Here is a 24,115-nt window from a genome sequence, read left to right as displayed (position 1 = left end):
AAGTTCAAGGTCAACCTGGGCTACTTAGCAAGACCTCGTCTCAAAACAAACAAAACAACTCCGAGTATCTACAGGATATCACGTAAAGGGTAGAGCCTACAGTTTCTTCTTTATCTTGGTCCTGATGTTGGGCAGATCGTGAACTGGTTACCCAGCAGGACACCCTATGCTGATAGGGTGGAGCTGCTGGGGTAACTCAGATGATTAGGAGAGTGGCCAGAGAGTGATAGCAATGATTACCTCTAAGAGTGAGTTCAGTTCTCCCCAGATTGCAGCTTTCATGTAGCCAGCAGCTACTAGTTTCTAGGCCGGGAAAGACTTTTGAAATAATACTGCAGCAGACAAAGAGTGGAATAGTTTTGTGGATCTCAGTTAACTTTGTTCCGGGATGGTTCAAATACAAATGACCCAGAGAGTCTAGATATAAGTAACTACTCCAGCAGGGAAGGGATGCCCAGCAGCCAAACGTGGTCATCAACAAAGTTCAGACCTGAGACCTGCACAGTCAGGTCACACGAGAGGGAAAGGAAAGCTCATAAAGTTATAAGCACCTTTGTGACTTGTGTGGGGACCATATTTATAGGTAGAGCAGAATGCAGGGCTGCCCGTAGGCTGCATGACGGACATGTGTCAACCAGAAAGCATAGTGGACAAGTGTCAACCAGAGTGCTCATAAATCTCGGCGAGTTATGGCAAGGTGCACAGGCCTTTTGTTCCCTCAGTGTCTTGTCCTCCGAGCCATGCAGAGTCCTGAGCAAGAGAGCAGATGTAAGCCTTGAGGCCCCCAGCACATGGCACCGAAGGGGTCCTCAAAGAGTATTTGTGGAATGACTGACCTATTAAACAGCTGAGTACCCCTTACCAATTACTGAGTTGCTGGAGTCGAACGCTCACGCGCATGCATTTGGAAGCAGTTATTTCTTTTTCCTTTAAACAGAGGTCATCCGACTGCAAACTTTCAAAGAAACCTTCGACAAGGTTTTCTTCATCCCACTGGAATCCATAAGGGAAAATTACTCAAACTTAATGATTTTTTCCTTAAATATAGAAACCTTAAAGTATAATTATTCTAGACAGTATCCTGTCACCCAGAGAATTATCAAACAATAAAAGGAATGGATAACTGACCAAGGGAAGTCACAGAGTCTGGGTCAAAAGGATGTAGAGTGAGAGAGCCCTGTTCTATAGGAAGATCATGTGCAATGGAAGCCTCATTTCCTGGCTGGTCTCAGGCTACTTCGAAGTTGAAATCAATTTAATTTTCCAACGGTCCTAGTTTCTGGCATCTCTGCAGGCTGAGCTTCCCCACAGTGGGGTAGCTGAGCTAAGCATGTTCCTGACTGAACCAGGTCAGGTCAAGTCAAGCCTGGAGCTAGCACCAGAAAGAGAGTAGAACCCAAGACAGTGGCCAAGACTGTCAGTCTTTGGGGATCTGGTTTCCCAAGGATCTTTGCCCTGGTCCTTAGAACCAGAAAAACGCATAACTACTTAGCACGGAAATGGTTGAATGCAATCTTATTTTATTTTTCCGGATTTGTGAGGAGTCAGTGGTATAGGCTGAGTGTTGCTTATCTGGAATACTTGAGACTAGAAATATTCGGGATTTTTAGAAAGTCCACATATATGTGATAAGGTTTTCCTGGGAATGGAGTCTGAATCCAAACATGAAATTCATTTGTGTTTAATGTGGACCTTGTACACAGAGTGTGAAGATAACTTTATACAATAGTTGTGGTGCATCCATGTTTTGGCTATGACCCATCACATAAGTGTGAAATTTTGCCCTTGAGCTCTCTTAATGGTGTCCAGAAAGTCCTGGACTTGGGATTTCAAAAAATCCAGGACTTTGGATTAGGGGTGTTTAACTTGCTTTAAATTTGGAAAAGGGGCTGAGGAAATGGCTCAGTTGCCCAACTGTTAACTGTGTAAGTACGGGAGCCTGAGTTTCCATCTCTAGGGTTCTCTTTTATAGGTCACCTTATTATAGGTATGTTCATATAAGTGTGGATCTTTTCATAGGTATGTTCCTATAAGTGTGACTCTTTTCATAGGTGTGTTCCTAAAAGTGTGACTCTTTTCATAGGTATGCTCCTAGAAGTGTGACTCTTTTCATAGGTGTGTTCCTATAAGTGTGACTCTTTTCATAGGTATGGTCATAGAAGTGTGACTCTTCATAGGTGTGTTCCTATAAGTGTGACTCTTTTCATAGGTATGGTCATAGAAGTGTGACTCTTCATAGGTGTGTTCCTATAAGTGTGACTCTTTTCATAGGTATGGTCATAGAAGTGTGACTCTTCATAGGTGTGTTCCTATAAGTGTGACTCTTTTCATAGGTATGTTCCTATAAGTGTGACTCTTTTCATAGGTATGGTCATAGAAGTGTGACTCTTCATAGGTGTGTTCCTATAAGTGTGACTCTTTTCATAGGTATGATCATAGAAGTGTGACTCTTTTCATAGGTGTGTTCCTATAAGTGTGACTCTTTTCATAGGTATGTTCCTATAAGTGTGACTCTTTTCATAGGTATGTTCCTATAAGTGTGACTCTTTTCATAGGTGTGCTCATAGAAGTGTGACTCTTTTTGTAGGTATGTTCATAGAAGTGTGACTCTTTTCATAGGTATTTCATAAAGTATGACTCTTTTCAGCACTTTTCTTCTCTATAGGATTAGCTCTTGGAGTGTGGTCCCTGAAACAAAGCCATCCACACTTCTCAGTAGCCCCTGAGAAATGGGAATTATTAGGCTCTGTCCTGGAGTGACAGGAACTCTGGAGTCAGGGCCTGGAGTCTGCTGAGCAAATCTCCCAAGTGATTAGGGTGATTTGGTCTGAGATGACTAGAGATTCATGGACAGCAAACAATGTTCCTAGGAGTCACTATAACAAAGTCTGATTTTCTAGCCTAGAGTTCTTTTTTATTAAGATTAAAAATTTAGGATTTTTAAAATTTTGTGTACCAATGTTTGGCCTGCCTACATGTATGCCTGCATACATCCACATGGATGCCCGTCGGATCCCCTGACTGGTGCTCCGTGTGGATGCTAGGACTCAACCCTCAGTCTTCTGTAAGTAGGACAGATGCTCTCCACAACTGAACTGTCTCTCTGGCCCCAGGCTAGGATTCTCAGTGGATGATGGTAGTGAATCAGGAAGTTAAAGGAAACGACACCTGTTCCATTTTCTTAAGCTGTGTAAGACTCTAGGGTCATTCTTTATGAAGGGAGATTCCAGTAGGCAGCTCTATGTGTCCTTCAAAAGGAATGCCACTTCCTCCCACTCGCCGTTCCAAGATCGCCTCCATTCCTTCAGCAGCTGCATTTCCCCTCAACGGTTCCTTTTTCTGGAAGGCAGAACATGGCAATGACGAGTCAGGAGCCATGCTGGTTGCCAACCAGACGTGACCGTGACTCACTCTCCACAGTGTTTGCTAAGTCACCCCGGCTCCATACACAACGAGGATAACATCTGCCTCCATCGGCACCGTGAGGTTTCAAAAGCATGACGGTTTCAGGCTTGGGGATGCGTGCCTGTGGTCCCAGCCCTCAGGAGGCAGAGGCAGGAGGATTCCACATTTGAGGCCAGGCTGGACTCTGTCCTGAAATGCTGTCTCAGGAAAATGGACATAAACCCTGATGGCTGATGTCTATGCTAGGGTGAACCCTGCTTTCCCCACTGTCCTTCTCGCGCTGCCGGATCTCAGTTACTTCTACTGCTTTTCCCACATAGACTTCTTCCCAGTGCAGACGAAAATAAATCAGAGCTCGTGGGCTGCTTGACATGTTTTCGAGGCGAGGGGTTCTGTGGCTCGGGAAACTGTACTTTGCTTCCAGCTTGCTGAGAGCCCAGAGATCAGGTGAGGGAAAGAACCGCTTTGCAGCTGTGGGGGACTGGTTCAGTTCCAGTTTCTTTTCTAGCAGCTGGTGATTTTACAGCTGTTGGATGATGGATGGCAATGAAAAGGAACATGGAGAATTAAAAAAAAAAACACCAAAATATCCAATCCACTGGGTAACACCAGAACCCTCTGAGTACCATGGAAAATTGCTTAAAGGCCTTGAGCTATGCTTGTTAAGGTGGATTTATATTTCATAATGAGAAACTCATTTAAAAAGAGGGTCCGTGACTATGACCAGGAAGGAAAGTCCTTTTCTGGGCTTGGATTGCCATCTTCAGAATAGATCTAAAAGTATGTGTCAAGCAAGTCAGGTGGTGGTGCATACCTTTCATCCCAGCACTGGGGAGGCAGAGGCGTGTGGATCTCTGTGAGTTCAAGGCCAGCAGGGCTACACAGAGAAATCCTGTCTCAAAAATCAAACGAACAAACAAAAACTGGTGCCAACTATCACATGAAAGATGCGTGGCGAGAGCTTTATGGATGCTTGACCTCTTTGCTCTATTGTAGCCTGCTTCCGTCCTTGCTAGGCTCAGAATCCGTGGTGCATTGCCATCACCTGTCTCTTCTTCTCCTCCTCCTCCTTCCCCTCCTCCTCTTCATCCTCCTCCTCCTCCTCCTCTTCCTCCTTCTCTTCCTCCTCCCTCCCCTCTTTTCTCTGTTCATAATCAGTTACCCTAGTTAGATTCACATCTTCCACAATAAGAGAATGAGCTTTTGAGTCTGGCGGGTATTTTAATGTGGCTGTCCCCTTAAGAGCTTTAGGGAAGCCAGTGCACACACACCTCCAGGCATTAGTTCCTCTTCCGTGACAAAGACGATGATGCTACATTGTGAAGATTAGATTCAGTGGCTTTTGCAGCACGATAACCCAGGACTTGTTATTCCACAAACATTCAATGAGGGGTGAATGTTGGTATTTATAGTCCACGATAGTTTGTTTCCTTTTTCTGTGCTAAGATCTAAAACTGACTTGCCGATGTTCACTTCCAAATATGGTCATGTATCCTACTGCAGGAAAAGATTTTGAAATCTCGATTCAATCCTCTCATTTAATAACACCATCGTTTTGAACGTTCGGTTCTTTTCCCACAAGACCTTAAAGATTAGTTTTCTGATAATATAATATATATTTCACGGACAGCACTTTTTCTTCTAACTTTATGTGTATGAGCGTCTTGCCTACACATATGTATATGAATCTTGTGCGTGCCTGGTGTCTGCAAAGGCCTGGTGAGGGTACTGGATCCCCTGGGACTGGTGTGATAGACCGTTTTAAACAGCCATGAAGGTACCCGGATAGAACCCAGGTTCCTGAATGACACCCAGCGCACTTAACCCCTGAGCCATCTCTCCATCTCCCTGACGATATTCCTGACTTATTTATAATACAGGAAATTTTTTAAAGAAGATGCAACTATGGTCTTAAATCTCTTCTGTATTTATGATACTCGAGTTGTACTAACATGGACAAGTATACTCATAGTCAGTTTCTGGGTGGTGGTGGTACCTGCCTTTAATCCTGGCACTCAGGAGGCAGAGACAGGCGGCTCTCTGTAACTTTGAAGTCAGCCTGATCTACAGAGTGAGTTTCAGGACAGCCAGGGCTACACAGAGGAAACCCTGCCTCAAAAACCAAACCAAACCAAAAGAAACTATTGAAGTAAGACCATATGCATGATTCTCAAGTAGGCCTCACACCCTTGTGCCATTGGTTAGCTCTGCCAAGCGTCCCTTACCGACGAGCAACCACTCAGAGGGATGAGTGATCCCGAAGCCTTCCCACCCAGAGGCACTGAAAAAATGATCAGCGCTCATGAAAGAATTCCTGGTGGGGCTTCTTTCAAGAGTTCTCACAGAATCCTTAGATGTTTGTTTGTGGACATTTAGTTGTTTCACAGTGAGGTACGGTCAGAGGATAGAAATGCCTGAGAGCTAAGATGCTGACGTCACAGCCGCTGCCTCTGAAGGTGAAACCGAGAGCCAGCGGAGAGGTGCGGGGGCGTCTCCAAAGCGCTCGTCCACCTTTTCACAAATGTAGGGAAACAAAATCTGTCTCTTCCACAGTTTGACCTACTAAAAGTGCGGAAGGAAGAACACGAATTTGGCATTTTTTTTTTCATTAAAGTGCCCGCTATAGATAAAGCACATCTCATTTTGGAAATTTTCTCATGAACGCTCCCAGCACGGAGCTCTGCAATCCGTACTGTAGACGGTTGAGAGCTGGGAGCAGCGCCTGCCGCCTGCCGAAAGGCTGGGTCGCCCAGTCTCACAGCTAGTGTGATGGGAGGGAGTGGTAAGCGAGAAACTATGTGGACAGAGAAAGGGTTTATGGTAGATGTCTCACTTACGGTTCATAACCCGTACCTCTATGGCATTTCGTTTGTATCGTGCCAACTTTGTAAGAGTTGGAAATGTACTTCAACTTGTCCTAAACAATTTCATTCAATAAACTGCGATGTAAGTCCTCATTCCCCCTTTCCAAAAGAATGTTTTATTAGCATACACTCACACTTATACATACACGTATGCACACATGAGTGCACACACAGACACACACTCATTTTATAACTATGGAAGATAGAGAAAATTCAAAGTTTTTTTTTTTATATAATTTCACTTTTGAAACTGGGTCCTGCTGGAACTCACTATACAGGTGACTCTCAACCTCACAATCCTACTGCCTCAGCCTCCTGAGAATACAGCCATTTTAAATTACAGGGAAGCAGAGTGTGTTAGACATTCAATTCTCCTATAATATAACTGAGACTGTGCTTGTATTACACCTTAGCAATATTAATATCTAATGCAATAAAATAAAATGTGGGTGGGGATATAGAAAGGCTATAATATTTGTTAAAGCCAAGTAATACTGATTCTAGTAATACAGAATTCTGATATCGTTTTAGCCCCTGTTGAAATAACCAGGCTAGCTAAGGATAAAACAATTATATTTTATTTATTATAAAGGAAAACTCGCGAAAAGGGAAACAAGAAATCCAAGCACAGCAATGTCCAATGGGAAAAGGCACAGAGAGTGTACACAGAGGTGCACACCTTTTTACCTGGGTCCCAATGAAGCCAAGCCTTAACCAAGACCCACCTCTTAAAGATTATTGGTTACCAAGGCTTTCCCCATCAAGCCCCTCTCTCTAATTCTTTAGATACAAAACCAGAAAAACCTGTTGATTGTCTGATTTTGGGAGTGACAAGGTCTAGCCCCGAACTTTGGGATTAAGGACCCTCCTGCTTCAGCTTCCCAAAGAGCTGGAACTGCAGGCAGGAGCCACAGCACCTCACCGGAAATCATGCTTTCAATATATATCTTACTAGCTTTAGAAGAGCTCAAGAGCAATGGGAGGTGATTAGATAATCTGGCCATACCGTCCGAATCTGCGCAACCACGTCTATCCCAGAAGTTAAGCGAGGTCGACTCTGGTTAGTACTCGGATGGAAGAAAATGACTGCATTTGTTCCACTATTGAATGTGTTCTCTATGGTGCTAACAATTATGAAGTTCATAAGACGCATTTGCATCTCTAAAGGCACATGGCCAGGAGTAGGATGAAGCTGACAATTTCCAAGGGGCCAGGGTTTCACTGTGCAGCCAGATGGCTTTAGCGAGGGGGGGCTGGGGGCATGGGAATTAAAGGGACCCTGATGGGTTTTATGTTCACGCTGAGCAGATCATTCTCTCACGGTGATAGTGCACCTGCGTTGTGATTCTTGCTTGCAATTTCATTTGATTCCTACACATAATGAGAACTTCCGTCACACATAGTAGAGCTGTGGGAACAACTACATCCAAGCTTTGCCACCTACTTTCAATCTTGTGCGGAAAATTAAAAATTACACCCTTTGTCAAATAACTGGGTTATTAGAGTCTTTGCACAAAATTCCATTTATTCTTCAAGGTGCTCACAGCCCTTCCGAGCTGGACATCAGTTGCCATGACCATCATTATTACATCATTTATCTCACTGTATTGCAGTTCATTGCTTTCATACTCAAGTCTTCCTATCTGCTAAAATAACAGCAAAAGGTGGGCCATTCACAGTATCTATTATACGGTATGTTAAAAAAAAATCTGGATTGCCAGGTGGCGGTGGCGCACGCCTTTAATCCCAGCACTTGGGAGGCAGAGGCAGGCAGATCTCTGTGATTTTGAGGCCAACCTGGTACAAGAGTTAGTTCTAAAACAGGCACCAAAAAAAAAAAAATCTGGATTAAGTCAGCTGTGGTGGTGCGTGCCTTTAATCCCAACACTCAGGAGGGAAAGGCAGATGAATCTCTGTGAGTTTTAAGTCAACCTAGTCTGTAGAGTGAGTTTCAGGACAGTCTGGGCTACAGAATGGGATGCTGTCTCAAAAACAAAAACAAAACAACAACTATAAAAATTCGGGGTCAATATATGACTGAATTAATCAAATGGCAGTTGAAAACTTATAGAGATTTATATGATAATAATGTTAATATTAACAATAATGACTAGCCTTGATGATATCATAGATACACATATATTATTTTCTCTTTTAATCCTTTAACAAATTAATAGGGTCAATATTTATGTGATACATCTTTATAAATAGGGAGCTATATTTGTTACAAGAGACCTTGTCTATGATATGATAATTGAGAAGAAGAATTAGGAATTACTTGTATCTAATTGCAAATTCTCATTTTCCCTATGCCACATAATGGCAAGAAGAGAACTCCAGAGCCCCCAAAGCCACGGTTCTCAACCTGAGGGTTGCGACTCCTTTGGGGGTTGCATATCAGATACCTTGTGTATCAGATATTTACTTTATGATTTCTAACAGTAACAAAATTACAGCTATGAAATAAAAATGGAATAATTTTGTGGTTGGGGGGGGTCACCACGACATGAGGAAGTATATTAAAGGTTGCAGCACTAGGAAAGCTGAGAACCACTGCCCCTAGCGTTTCTATATATAGATTGCTTATTGTTTCCAGCTGATGGTTATTGTGGTCTTATGAAAGCAATACATAAAGACCAAAATATATTTTAGGATCATCTCAAGAACAATAAACCCTCTCAGGCAAGCACGACAAACATTTGTAATCACACAGATATTAGCATGACCCTGGAGGCACACTTCTTCCGAGAAGACTATCTATCTATCTTGGGCGTTTCTAATTATTAGATTTCCTTAAAGTTAGGTAAAGAGAAAATACAGAGTTCATTTCTGATACTGTCATTGTTTTTCCTTTCGTTGCTCATTTTTGTTGTGAAACCATGTCGACTGAACAAAATAATGATCATTGTGACATTTTCATATTCCCACATACATACTGCACTTTGATCATGTGTTATGGTTTTCTTTACGCTATTTTTCGGGGTAGAGGTGAAATAAAAATTCTTGGGACATTTTTAATGTGATTTTTCTTGGTTTACCAAAAAACATAGTATTTTTACTTTCTAATGGATTTTAATAATAAAACTCCATCCTAACCTTGACTTAACTCATTTTTGATCCCCATAAAAGATGTGTGCACCAACACGGTGAAAGGGGGTGCTCCACAGAGGCCAGAAGAGGACACTGGCTCCTCTCAATCTAGAGTTCCAGGCCTTTGGGAGCTGCCCCATGGGGTGCTGGGAACCCAGTTCTAGTCCCCAGCACAGAGCAGCAAGCACTCCAAAACTCAAGAGTCATTCCTTCAGCCCCCATAAGTTGTAGAATTTTTTTAAAAAACAGAATAACTTATAAATATAAAGACATCTATTATCTTAACTATATCATTTATCCCTCGATATAATATAGAACACTGGCTTTGTACTAAAATTATTATAATATATTTTAAAAATTCTTTTCATATTCCTTAATAGTTTCATACTATGGAAATTTGTGTTTTTAGTTAAGATAAACCTTTAAATATTTTTGTCTGGGCTTTGCACTGTTTTTCCTATTAGAAAAAGAAGTTTTCCTTTTTATTAAGAAAAAAAAAGAAAATGGTATGTTCTTGTTTATATGAGTTTATTCTGTCTCAAATCTAGATGGCTATACAAATTGAAACTCGGTTTAACATCAGAAAACAAACTAATGTAATCTGCAATACTCATTTTTTTTTAAAAAAAAAAAAAAGGTAGAACCTGCCTCATCTTCTTAGTAGACATGGGGAAAGGATTCGACAAAAATCCAACACCCTCTCATAAATAATGGAGAAAAGCACTCAGTCAACTAGGAATGGCGCGGCCATCCTCCACACAGCAAAGGTTATCTACGTCCGGCGGCACGCACAATGGTGAAAAAACAAGTGCTCGCCCTCCGCTATCAGGAACAAGACAAGCGTTCCTGTTCTCACTGCCTGTTACTTTGTGCCGGAAACTCCAGCCCAGGCGATTAGTACAGAATAAGACACAAGACACCCAGGTTGGTAGCTCTGGAATGAGAATTCCAGTTGCAGCGAGCCTGAGACCCTACCTCAAAAAAGAAAAAATAAAACCAATCACAGTGAAAAAGGCTATTCAGTTATGGTGAACGATCTTTTCAACAGATGGTGAGCCAATCACGAGAATATAATTGGGACCTCCACCATACACAGTGCCACGGGTAACTCAGAATGAACCGACAGACTGGGCACAGGGCTAACACTGTAGCTCTTAGAAGGAAATATGGGGTAACTGTGACTTTGTTTTAGGGGATAGCTTGCTAGATGTGACACTCAGAAGCACAAGTAACAACAATAATAATAATTATCTAAGTGTGGTGACACATGCCTTTTATCCCAACACTCAGCAGGCAGAGGCAGATGGATCTCTGTAAATTCAAGGCCAGCCTGCTCTACACATCAAGTTCCAGGATAGCCAAGCTTACACAGAGAGACCCTATCTCAAAAAAAAAAAACAAAACTAAACTAAACTAGATATGTTTGAGTTCATCAAAATCAAAACTGTTGAGCAAAGGACACTATCAAGAAAGTGAGCCGGGCAGTGGTGACACACACCTTTAATCCCAGCGCTTGGGAGGTAGAGGCAGGCAGATCCCATGAGGCCAGTCTGGTCTACAGAGTGAGTTCAGGATAGTCAGAGCTACACAGAGAAGCCCTGTCTTGAAAACACACACACAGACACAAAAGTGAAAAGATGGTCTACACAGAATGGCAGAAAATCCTTCCAGACCATCTCTCTCTAAGGTTCTAGTATCCACAGGGTATGGAAAGGATTCTCAGAGTTCAACAACAGAAAACCAATCTGTTTTTTCGAGGGGAAAACACACAAACGCATGCAAAGGCTCAGCATGTTCATGGAAAGATTCTCAGTATCTTCAGTCATATAGATGGAGGCAAATCAAAACATCCACAAGACACCACTTCACATCCACTCCACAGCTGTCACCAAGAGGATAAGCAGTAACAAGAGCCCCTGGGGACACGGAGAAGACGCAGTGCTGAGGATCTGCAAGCTGACAAGTGAAAAGTTTGGCATTTCCTCAGAGAGCTGGAGACGGAGCTCTCGTAGGATCCAGAAAGTTTACTCTTCCCTGTGAACTCAAGTGAAGTGAAAATACGTTTACATAAAGTCCTGATCGTGTATGTTCAAAGCAGCATAGTCACAAAAGAGTTGGTACCGCACAATGCCCCTCAATTGATGCACAAACTAAATACAGCAAATCCACAATCCGGTATTATCCAAGCTCAGTAAGGAGGGTTCCAATACACACCTCAACACGGCTAGATCTTGTAAGCATTAAACCAATCAAAAGAAGCCAGACACAAAAGCCCACGTTCTATTCTCTCTTCTCTCTCTCTCTCTCTCTCTCTCTCTCTCTCTCTCTCTCTCTTGGTTTTGTTTTCTGTTTTGTTTGTTTTTCGAGACAGGTGTTCTCTGTAGCTTTTGGAGCCTGCCCTGGAACTAGCTCTTGTAGACCAGGCTGGCTTTGAACTCACAGAGATCCGCCTGCCTCTACCTCCCAAGTGCTGGGATTAAAGGCTTGTGCCACCACCACCCAGCAGTATTTTTTCCCTTTTATATGAAATCTACAAAGTGAAAAAAATCCGTAAAAGCAAAATAAGTTGGCAGACTCAGGGAAGCAGGGGAGTGTGTGCTTCTTCGTGTTCTTTTTCGAGCGCTGGAAAGCTCTATATTCGTGTTGGTGGTTGTACAACATCTGGACTAAACTAAAAACCATTGTGTTATACCCTAAAAAGACGAAAATGACAAATTTGCTGGGACTATTACCTCACAAAGAGAACAGAGCTGTTACAGCAGTCTCCACGAAACAAACTCACGAGGCAAGTGTAGATGTTTGTAGAAGGATTTTGCATACTGGTTGTATTTCTTTGCTAGTCTGGGTCTTGAAACTGGCTGTTTTCAAAAGCAGTGTCTCTGAAGGAGACCCGTGCTTTAGCTACCTGTGGCTGTTGTTTCTGGCCACGTTCAGATGACCTCAGATTTCTTAATGACTCTGCCAGAGCTGCCAAGCGAATGCAACATTTAGGTCAGTGAGTTGCTTCTACCTTAACCCTTCTTACGAGCAGGCATTTTAAAAATGCAGATTACACTTTACAGGACTCACGAAGCAACAGGCAGTTTCTTAGTGTGAAAAGAGGCCTCTGAAGAAAGCAATTCAAGCCACCAGAAACCGTGGTAGGAAACGTGCCCTCGCAACTAGCTTCCTGTGCCATGATCCGAGGCTCATTTATCTTAAACAAGTCAACTCCGGTGACGCCCTCTGCGCTGTATAGAACACTGAGTGACAACCAGACAGAGCTGTCAAGGAGGGGGGGAACAACAGTGGAAAACGAAATGAGAATGAATTAAGAAGGGGGAGGGGCTGCGAGAGAATGCAAAGTAGTTGGTAGCAAGGAATTTTCCTTTAAAATAAGCGAGAGCCGTGTGAGCCCATTGACGAGTGTCACCCGGGTAAAAAGTACTGAGTAAGGCACCACGTCCTCAGAGAATTTACCTGCCCCCCATTCATTATAAAAACAAACCCTCATCTGAATCCTAAAAGACGCTGCGCAAGATCCTACAAAACCTTCCTTCAGCCTCACGTCAATTTCTGTGCTTGACACAGCAATAGCTTAAGAAATAGTTCTATTCATTCTCTCTTTATGTGTGTCTCTGTCTCTGTCTCTCTCTCTCTCTCTGTCTCGTTCTTGCGTAACAGAGGAAGACTTAGCACCACATGGAAAGATGCGTGTCGCTAATTCCACCCTTGCTATTCCCTCCTGAGATTGTGAAAATCCAAGGCTGCTAAGAAATTGAAATTGAGATCTTCCCTTTCTTTCCTCAAAAGGTTACGTCACAAGCAGCTGTTTTAAGAATTCATGGGAAGGATTTAAAAAAAAAAATCCCCTGGATGGCATCAGGGCATCAGTGTTCCAAGATGGAGCTTCTGGTATCTGGGGGCCTCTTGGGGAGTCTGTCTTTTGTGCTGCGGCAGATTTGCTCTGAGAAGTACAAGCCGTCGTCAGGCAATGTGTTGTGGAATAATGAAAACACTTCACAGAGTGGCGCAGGCTCGCGAGGCAGCTGAGTGGCCACTAGCAGCTGTCCCCAGAACAGAGTGAGCTTGCTGGCCAGGCACTGGTTTGGCTTGAAAGACATTTACAGTTAGGAGCTTTCTTCTACAGAGTACTGCAGGGGATTGTGGGGGAAACATAGCAATATTTATCCACTTTTGAATAGCCGATTTTTGCGCTATATTTGCAGTGGAGGAAACTGGAGGGTCCAGAGCCAGCTTCCCTTCTGAAGCAATGAGGTCTCAGATACCCTGAAGTAGGTGTCGTCCAGTCAAGAGCATCCAACTCTATGGCCCTTGCCTGCATGTGGATCTAAAGCCAGATAACTTGTACACACTTGCCCAATATACTTGTATGATTTTAGTCAAACAACTTATCTGCAGACAGAATACTTTTTAGCTTAGTTCTCAGAAATAATTTTTTATATCCATTGGAAGCAATAAAATAAATAGTTGTCTGCAAAGAAGGGAATACTGCGGGTACCTTCCTATGTCAGCTGTGATGTGGTGTTATCTAAACGCCTCTCCAAAGCCTCCTGGGCCTTGCAGGTTTTAGTTCAATGTCATTATTTGCATTTTCACAGAAGAAAGAAAATCAAGCCCCTGGTGGTACTAAAATGAGGAAACTATCAGAATTATTTTTGTAAAACTATAAGATATTCAAAACCCATTATCTTTATAAAGCATATTGAAACTCTATCTTTAGAAATAAAGTCTTAAGGTTTTTTTCTTCTTTTTTTTTTTTTTTAAAACTCGGTCTACGCCACGTAGCTCTGGCAGGCCTAGAGTAGTCTAGGTTTGGACTGACCTTAACTTGTGGTCCCCCACCTCTGCCCCCCAGAATGACAGGGTGTCAGATTGTACACAACACATTCAACCCTTTTATTATTCTTATTCTTTAGAGATAGAGTCTCATGATGTACTTCAGGCTGCTCCTGAATAGTGCTATTTATTCAGTCCCCTTCCTCAGCGCCCCAAGAAGCCAATACTACAGGCAGAAGCCAGCAAGTTTGGCTTCAAGTGGCCTTGAAAAAACAACAAACAAACAGAAACAAGAAAGGACGAAGAGAGGAAGAGGAAAAATGAGAGAGGAGAGGGAGAGATAGAGGAGAGAGAGCAATAGAAGGTAAGACAGAGAGAGAGAGAGAGAGAGAGAGAGAGAGAGAGAGAGAGAGAGAGAGGAGGGAGAGAGAGAAAGACAGAAAGAGACAGAGACAGAGACAGAAGCGGAGACAGATTTGAGTCTGGAATATAGCTCAGTTGGTTGGGCACTGTAGCAATGACCAGACCCTATCTTGACACCCTAATACCACCAAACAAAACAAACAAACAAACAAAAATTTCACGGACACAAATGTTAAATGTGTCAGAACCAGTAAGACATTATTATAACAATTCAAATGAAAAATTAAAGAATATACACATATTTAGGCAAATATAAAAATACAGAATGCTGATATGAGCCAGGCATGATAGCTCAGACTTTAATCTCAGCACATGGAAGGCTAAGGGCAGGAGGATTGCTTAGTTAGAGGCAAGCCTGGGCTACATAATAAGTCAATAATCATTCATATTCTTTCAACACAATGCACTCTCTAATACAACTGATTCGGCTTTTGTGGATAAGAAACACTTGAATTATTGGTTTTCTGCTTACAGAGCTGTAAAACAGCCCAATGATAATAAAACTCAAATCAGCCCAGAAGGCTTCCCTGGCTAGGATACTTAGCAAGTGGGGTTCCCCTCCCCTATTTAAGAGTTTTTCTTCACTACTTTTTTTTTTCCCAGCAGGAGAAATTTGGATAATTAAATTGAAAATAGGGCGAAGAAAGATCCTTCAGGGAGTGGAGTTTCCAAAATGGAGGCTCTCTGGACTCTCCAGGCCTCAGCCACAAACAGAAGTACTCCTGGTCCCTGGCCTCAGGAAGGGGAGATTTGCTTTCTTCCACTTATGTTTCTATGACGTAGAAGAACATCTTAATGTTGCTCTGTTCACTTATTAAGAAAACAAACAAAGAAAAACCCATAGTATTGAGAATGAGAAAACTATACAAGGAGAATAATTAACTCCTTTCATTTGGCTTTTTAAAAACTGAGTGTGTTTGGGCAGGAGTCGTTAAGAGCACTGGTTGCTCTTCCAGAGGACCCAGGTTCCATTCCCAGCACCCACATGGGAGGCTCATAACCATTTATGATTCCAGTCTCAGGGGGTCCAACACCTTCTTCTGGTCTTTGAGAGCACTGTGTGCATGTGGTGCACAGACATACATTCAGGTAAAACACTCTTACATCTAGCTAGATTAGATAGATAGATAGATAGATAGATAGATAGATAGATAGATAGATAGATAGATAGATAGATGATAGACAGATGACAGATAACATTGTATAGATTGGGTAGGAGGGGGGTTATAGTTTTTCACTTACTGTGTTTATGTTTGTTTGGTTGGTTGCTTTTTTCACTGCTCTTTATTAAGTAGGCCGAATGAACTTGGATGGGCGTCATTTATTCAGATGAGGGCAATATTCGGTGGCCACACCACTGAGGAGTCTGATTTCCCTTGCCTTTGCAACCTTTAGCTGCCCATGGGTTCCCTTGGGACAGGTGGGGCCTTATAAGCCCCTTTCCTATCCACGCTGGAATGTTCATGCAGGCCCTATGCAGAGAGCCAGGGCTACTGTGCGGTCATGGGTGCAACTGCCATGTCGCATCCAGAACACAACACTTTACAGTGTTCTTTCCTGTGCTCCAACTCTTTTGGAGGAGGAGGGGGAAAGGCAGGGTTTCCTCTGTAGCCTTGGCTGTCCTAGAACTCCTTCTGTAGAGCAGCCTGGCCTTGAACTCACGGAGATCCAGCTTCCTCTGCTTCTCAAGTGCTGGGATTAAAGGCTTGCGCAACCAGCACTGGTTGGAACCAGTGCACGGATAGAAAGGTTTTGTGTGCAACCAGTGAGTTTCTTATGTCCTTCTCCACCCTTCCTTGCCGGATACTTACTTGTGGCAGCTGTGGGAAACTGGCAAATCTCCCTGTATTCCTTTGCCCTCAAAACAGCTGGCTTCACCACAGATCCATGCCAACTCTATCCTGAAGCACTCTGTTCTTTTTTTAAAAACAAATGTGTATGTGTGTGTAAACATATACTTACGCATACCTACACACAGGAATATGCACGTCACAAGTGTGGCAGTCAGAGAACCACTCGTAGGAGTTGGTTCTCTCATTCCACCCTGTGGACTTTAGAGATCAGATTCAGGTTGGAATCTGGCAGGTAACATTCTCAGCTTTTGAACCATCTCACCAGCTTCCTAAAAAGCTCTTGAAGGGCAAACTGGCCTGGGACACACCGACATCATCCAGGGATCACTCTGAACAGGCTTGGGCCAAGTGGGTCCTCAAAACCTACTCTCTAGGTCTTCCAAACAGGGGTTAGGTTGGAAACTCAGGAGTAAGACTGCTAGACTTCAAGTCATTCTGCCAGTCTTTGAGGTTTTGACATTTGGACAAAGTGCTTAAGCCCTCTGGGCCTTGGTTTAATCTGTCCTGAAAGTGGGCAATGCCAATTATTCCTGCCTTCTAACAAGGTTTTTGTGTGAACCAAGTTAATTAATATTTATACGGTGCCTAGAACAGCGCATGGCACATTGTAGAAGCTGTGTAATATTATCACTACTATTGTGATTATTATTAATTCACTATCATCCCATGGCAGATCCACAGTGCCATGGGTCTTTCAGAGACACTCGGGTACGAGCTAATATAGCCATTATAGCAAGTGCCTTGCTCCTACCGGATTCGCTAAACAACTGATCTCATGCCCACTTCACAAGCATGGCTAACTCCCAGCCTTCTCGGCAGTTTTAAATAAATGGCTAAGGTCCTCCGGGTCCTGCTAAACATATCTCAACTGAAGGAAAACAGAGCATATTTACTGATAGCCTGTTATATTTCACTTACTGGAAATTAAAAAAAAAAAAGCCAAAGCCACTGTTCCCTGCAAGAGCTTTTAATCCAGTGGAGAGAGATAAGTAGCATTCTGGTTCTCACACAAGAGCGTAAAAAGCTTAGCAGTTCCTTCAGAAATTTGCATTGGCCCCATTCATGCTTTTTCCCAAGTGTCAGTCAAGGCCTGGTCTGGGCAAATGAACGAAGTGGACAAAGTCTGCCTTTGGCCCTCTTCCTCTCCGCCTAAGGCATTCCTTTCCATTCCTCCAGGATGTCCGTTCCTCCTCCAAGCAACTCTGTCTCCAGTGGTAGGATTAAGAACCGATATTTATAATCTCTGCGGCTAGGGTTTTCAGTAACCACTTAAGGGGTATTTTTGTCAAGAGCTCTGGAACCCGACCCATCGTGAGAATTGGAAGGACAGACGCCTCCAAGAAGCATTTCAGGGTTCAAGCTGGGTGGGAAGAGCGGTCTTAATTAGGAATCAATAGCCTATGTTCGTAATAATCGCTTTTACCTCTCGACCTAGCCGCGCAGCCCATGCTTTCGGATACAAGCTGTTTTCTTTAGTGTTCTGGTACAGCCCAAGGAATAAACTACACAGCTGCCTGCTTTTCCTTGCCTTCTCCCAGGCTGTACTATTAGGCAAGGGTTGGAACGCCCCTCACCCTATTTCGTCCATCCTGACAGGATGCTGCAAGCTCCTTTTCCACCAAACTCGCTCTGAAGTTCTATCTTCTCTTCTTCCGTCAATTGAAAATGCGCAGGCTTCGGGTGGGAAAGGGCGTGGTTTATTTTTTAATGAAAAGATGTGTTTTCCTCACGGGGCTTCCTGTTCATGGGTTGTAGTGTATTGCTGTTTGTGTTTTTGTCCCACAGAAGAAGAGTAGATTCCAACGGGCTAGCCTGTTGTTAGAATTCCCCTCTTCAGCTGGGCGGTGGTGGAGCACGCCTTTAATCCCAGCACTTGGGAGGCAGAGACAGGCAGATCTCTGTGAGTTCGAGGCCAGCCTGGTCTACAGAGCGAGTGCTGAGACCGCAAGGGCTACACAGAGAAAAACCCTGTCTTGTGGGGAGGGGGAGAAAATTTCTCTCTTTCATGCAGAGGAAGTTCATTCCTTTAGAAACTAACCCTTTTTTCTAACAGGAATCTACTATCTCCTCAGAAAGTAATCAGCGTTTCTTCCCATTTGGTATGAAGAGGCCACACAACTTCTCTCCACTCTCTAGATAATTTGTTAGAGGTCAACAGAGGCTCATACATCACCACCGCCGCCATCACCGCCGCCACGGCTGCCACCGTCAAGTGTGCATTGCTCTTGGCTCCCAGATGCTCTTCTTTCACAAATGCATTTTTATTTTTTAAGTTTTGATGTTGGTGTGAAGCAACATTAATTTTCTACTTGAATTCAGAGTTGCATGGTAATGAAATAAAGTCATGTGTATACAAATTATCGCAGACAAGAAAGTCACTCCATTTTTGAAATTCAACTGTTTCTCAGTATGAAGTTACAAAACACGTTTCCCATTAACTTACACGGTTGTTTTCTGTAGGATCTGAATAAAAGACTCAAACAGTGGCTGAACCTTCTTTCTCAGAAGTGGTAGGGAAGTGATTTTGTCAGACGTTTCCCTAATGAACTTAATATCGAATCCTGTGGAACGCGAGCCCTTTTGATATGGTGAACGTCCACAGGGAACGTCGTCACTAGGTAGCAAAGTGTGTGGCTCTTGGGGAGAAGTAACTAGAACAATCTTTAAGATGACTTTGGTGGTCTCTAAGTCAAGCGAAGCTCCATCGCTAGACTGTACACGTTTATTCATTTATCTGTGCTACACAGGGCAAGAAATAAGAAAAACACTCTTGGCTCTTCTGCGTTTCTATCAGGAATTCATCAGGAATTTCTAGCATGGCTGAGAGGGCAACAGAGCCCTCTGACAGTCCAGGAAGGACTGTGGGTTGTGACGTGTCACTCTTGTGCCTTCAGCTGCACAACATTCAGAGGACAAAGTCGTAGGCTTTGATAGTGCATTTTTTTTTAAGGACCCCGAAGTTTTTTTTAAAGGTGAGCTAAGCCATGCTTCCATCTCATAATTAAACATTCTATAACATCTTTGGGCTGGAGAGATGGCTCGGTGGTTAGGAGTGTGTACTGCTCTTGCGGAGGGCCCAAATTTGGTTTCCAGCACCCATTTAGAGGTTCACAACTGCCTAAAACTCCAGCTCCAGGGGATCTGATGCCCTCTCCTGCAGTCTGTAGGTGCCAGCATATGTTATACACCTATCTGCAGACACACAGATACAGATACATAATTAAAAGAAATATCTATCTTGTTTTAGAATCTATATTTAAAATCTGCATACAAATAACTGATTGTTCAATCACAGGTGCTTAATACCATCTGTAACCAGATTGCCATGACCAATGTCCTCAGACACATGACAGATGACCACTGAAAGCCAAAATGAACCAGTAGAAAGGAAAGAAAGAAACTTTGCTGTCCCAGACTGATCTTCTGACAATGGATCTAAATGGCATGCCTGATTTTTGGCCCTGCCGAAATTCTTACGCGTGTAGCTTCAAGTATGAAAAGATGACATTTTTCTTTTCCTTTATCTCTCTGGTTTTAATATATACCTATTGTAATGAAACCACACAGCTCATAATGAACACACTGGTCCAGTAATTCCTTGAATGACTTGTTTCAAGTCTGCACAAGTAGAGGAGTGTGCTCAAAATGAGTAGAAAATGGGTTGATTTTAGTGGTAAACAGACTTGTATGTAATTATAAAAACTTTGGCTGGGTGGTGGTAGCACAAGCCTCCAACCCCAGCATTCAAGAGGCAGAGGCAGGGGGATCTCTGCGAGTTCGAGGCCAGCTGGTCTACAGTGAGTTCCAGGACAGCCAAGGCTACACAGAGAAACCCTGTCTCGGGGGGGAGGGGGGGACCCTTTGGACACTGAAAGAGAAAAGTTTTCTTGACATTAACAGGGGCATTTCTGAAACTCCTACAATATTCGAATACCTCATATAATTAGAAACTGTAGTTCTGTGGTCAAGATTTATTCCTCCTTTTCTAGTTAGACAACCAGACAGCAGCATTAGATGAACTCTTTGGGGGCACAACTCTTTGCTTCGTTCATGTTTGTGTACCAGATAGGAGTGATGTTTAACTTATTACTGAAGTTTCCCTTTTCTGTTTGGTCTCCAAGGAAGACCTAGTTTTCCTGGCACATTTTTCACGAGCATCAAATAGTGGGTGATCTTTCAAGCTTGAACGGCAAGAGTTCTCTTGCTGAGGAAGGATTTCTTGTTTCGAACTGTCTGGGTAATGATTTACAGCTATTTTTGGTAATTCGCAAAATGACAGCTCCTTCATTTTTTTTTTCTATGTGCACAAAAATTTGCTGTCCCAGCATCCTCAGACCCTGGGAGGTCTATTTCAGTCCCTGGCAGATGGGAGGAAAAAAATGCTCCGGATGGAACAGACCTGTCAATATTATCCTATGATACGCATGAATGTTTGATGACGTTACCCCAAATGTCTGTGACCTCCTGAGACCTAAAATTCGTGGGACAGAAAAACCTATGCGTTGGGTGAAATTATATATTGGGTTTGAACATGCCAAGACTAGACTTGGTAAACTAGACTCTTGGCAACAGTTGAGCTCCTGTAAAGAAAATTAACAGCACCTTTCAATATTATCATCTTCCTATAACCCTTGGTAAATGGATGCTAAAAAGCTTGAAAAGATACAAACAAGGAATAAATATAATTACCTCTTAAGATTACAAATGTTATCAGAAAGTACAGGTGGTGTCGCTGGCTATTGGGAGACATAAGTTGGGGGGCAGGAGTAAAAAACAATCAAAGAGGAAAGGAAAGAAAAAGTATATTATTAGGCAAGAAGGAAGAAGGTAGAAAGATGTTTTTCTTGAACGCGGAAAAAAAAAGAAAGTGTAGCTCTAATACACTTCCTACTTATATCATTCCCTAAAAATCTTTAATGTGTTGGGGCTGGAGAGATGGCTCAGAGGTTAAGAGCATTGCCTGCTCTTCCAAAGGTCCTGAGTTCAATTCCCAGCAACCGCATGGTGGCTCACAACCATCTGTAGTGAGGTCTGGTGCCCTCTTCTGGCCTGCAGGCATACACACAGACAGAATATTGTATACATAATAAATAAATATTAAAAAAAATCTTTAATGTGTCTGCATTATATACAGGATAAATTCCAGATTCTCGGAGCTGATGTTTGATGAATGCCACGAGCATTCTAGACCATGCCTGTGTCTCTGATGCACACTCTGGTCCACTTACTGCCTGTTTTTTGGACAACCCTTTGCAATCCTCATCATTTCATTTCCCACTGGTGGTGAAAATTCCTGCTCCAGCCTCAGAGATCACCCTTGCTCACAGATCACCCTTGCTCACAGAGCTCCCTAACACCTTGGTTTATGTGGTTCACATGTCCTGGGAAATTTCTTCTTTTCAGCTTGTTAGAAACGCAGATCAAACCCCAGGCCTTTCATAATGCCCTCCACATCTGTCGGCCTAAGATCAGTTCTGGACCTTTTGAATTCCTACAGTGTTTTTCATTCTTTTGCGTTTATTTGCTGTCTTGTTTAGTCTTGCATTCTCCTACATGAATGTCTTTGCTCCAATTGTACTAGGTCCTTTCCTTTATAAAAATTTATTTTTAATTATGTGTATATGCTTGTGTGTGTGTGTGTGTGTGTGTGTGTGTGTGTGTGTGTGTGCGTGCAGATGCCTGGAAAATCCAGATGTGTTGGGTTCCTTTAGAGCTAAAGTTACAGGCAGCTTTGAGCTTCCTGATATGGCTGCTGGGAACTAAACTTGGGTTGGGTCTACTTGAAAAGCAGTGCTCCTAACCACCACACTCTCTCTCCAGTTGCCCAAATCCTCCTATTGCTGTTGTTTTGCCTGAATGTGTACCCCATGAAGTACCTGTTGCCCAGGTGTTAGATCTAAAAGGTGTTAGATCTCTGGGACTGGGTTATAGATGGTTGTGAGCCACCACGTAGGTGCTGGGGATCAAACTTCTAGAAGAGAAGCCAGTGCTCTGAACTACTTAGCCATCTCTCCAGCGACCACCAACTCCTCATCCTTTTTCAAAGAAAAGAAGTATGTGGCTCGCGTAACAATCCTGCAGTTAAAAGTGCCTTGGGTTCTCCCAGAGGAGCCCAGTTCAGTTTCCAGTACCCAGGTCGGGGAGCTCACAATAGCCTGTAACTTCAGCTCTAGGATGCCAGCATCCTCTTCCGGCCTCTGATGGCACCGGAACACATGTGATATATTTGCAAACACACATTAGTAAAAATAAATAGAGAAGGGCTGGAGAGATGGCTCAGAGGTTAAGAGCATTGCCTGCTCTTCCAAAGGTCCTGAGTTCAATTCCCAGCAACCACATGGTGGCTTACAACCATCTGTAATGAGGTCTGGTGCCCTCTTCTGGCCTGCAGTCATACACACAGACAGAATATTGTATACATAATAAATAAATAAATGAATAAATATTAAAAAAATAGAGAAGTGACGCTTTGTGTACCAAACTCAGTGCCCCATCGTGACTGTCCCTTCTAGATCATCAATAAGTATTCACTGACTGGTTGACAAGATTTGTTACCTTAATGTTGAGTCATTTTAAGAACTGTTTTTCAGGAGAAAATTGTAGCTTTGTGTTTATGGAACCCGTTCAGAGTTGCGTTACAAAGTCCCACCTCTACAGTCACTGTATCAGTATCCAGAGATGCATTTTGGCCCTGGACGCCATGGTAATTCTTAGTGATATGTGATGATCCAAAGTATTTTCTAACATTATCAGTGAAATGAGGGCTTTTTGGGTGATACATGATGATCCAAGGTATTTTCTAACGTTATCAGTGAAATAAGGGCCAAAAATATTTCCTTAAGAATTCTACAGAAGCATTCTTCTCTGAGAAACATGGTATTTTAGATGACCCCCCAGAATTCAGTCATGGGGTCAAAAGAAAAGCCCAGTAATTATAACAAAGTGTATTCAAAGTCTTAGCGATATTTCTTCAGCTCTTTGATTAATTTTACTTCTAGGAAATACATTTAGGAGAAGTAAAGAGTTACACAAATTTATACAAGTGTATACAAGTTGATCTTCAGGGATATTCACTGTCATGCTGAATAGACCACGAGTTTAAGCCTTTGTGATAAAGAAGTAGGGGACTGCTCAATTAAACTGTTACTCACACAGGAGGATGTCTGATATACAAGAATGCTAAAGAAAGCATACAGATTTCCTTTTCCTTTTTTGGATAGCAGCCTGAAGATTGAACCCCGGAGTCTTGCACATGCTAGGCACATACACTACCACAAAGCCACATGTTCCTAACATGTTTTGTAGAAAAGTCCTTAATTGCATTTTAAGGTGCTAGAAATATATATATATTCAAATATTTATATTAATATTTTTGAAAAGATTACAAATTTCTAAATTTTTTGCAGTAAAGCTACATTATTTTATGCTAAGAATTTTTTCTTTAAACTAAGGATATTGAAATTGACTTAAAGGGGCTGGAGAGATGGCTCAGAGGTTAAGAGCATTGCCTGCTCTTCCAAAGGTCCTGAGTTCAATTCCCAGTAACCACATGGTGGCTCACAACCATCTGTAATGGGGTCTGGTGCCCTCTTCTGGCCTAAAGGCATACACACAGACAGAATATTGTATACATAATAAATAAACAAATATTTAAAAAAATAAATAAAATTGACTTAAATACTTAGCCAATACCACAGAATT

At 42.6% G+C, this 24,115-nt stretch overlaps 1 protein-coding gene across 2 annotated transcripts in view; it reads left to right on the top strand.

Annotated features, from left to right (window-relative positions):
- The window catches only part of Ntn4 (netrin 4), a 97,242-nt gene that overhangs the window by 40,521 nt on the left and 32,606 nt on the right, over positions 1-24,115 (top strand). The gene's annotated exons all lie outside the window — the stretch shown is intronic.

This window comes from Microtus pennsylvanicus, chromosome 20, assembly GCF_037038515.1.
Source record: "Microtus pennsylvanicus isolate mMicPen1 chromosome 20, mMicPen1.hap1, whole genome shotgun sequence".
Taxonomy (NCBI): domain Eukaryota; kingdom Metazoa; phylum Chordata; class Mammalia; order Rodentia; family Cricetidae; genus Microtus; species Microtus pennsylvanicus.
The sequence above is the reverse complement of the archived record's forward strand: the minus strand, read 5'-3'. Positions and strand labels throughout refer to the sequence as shown.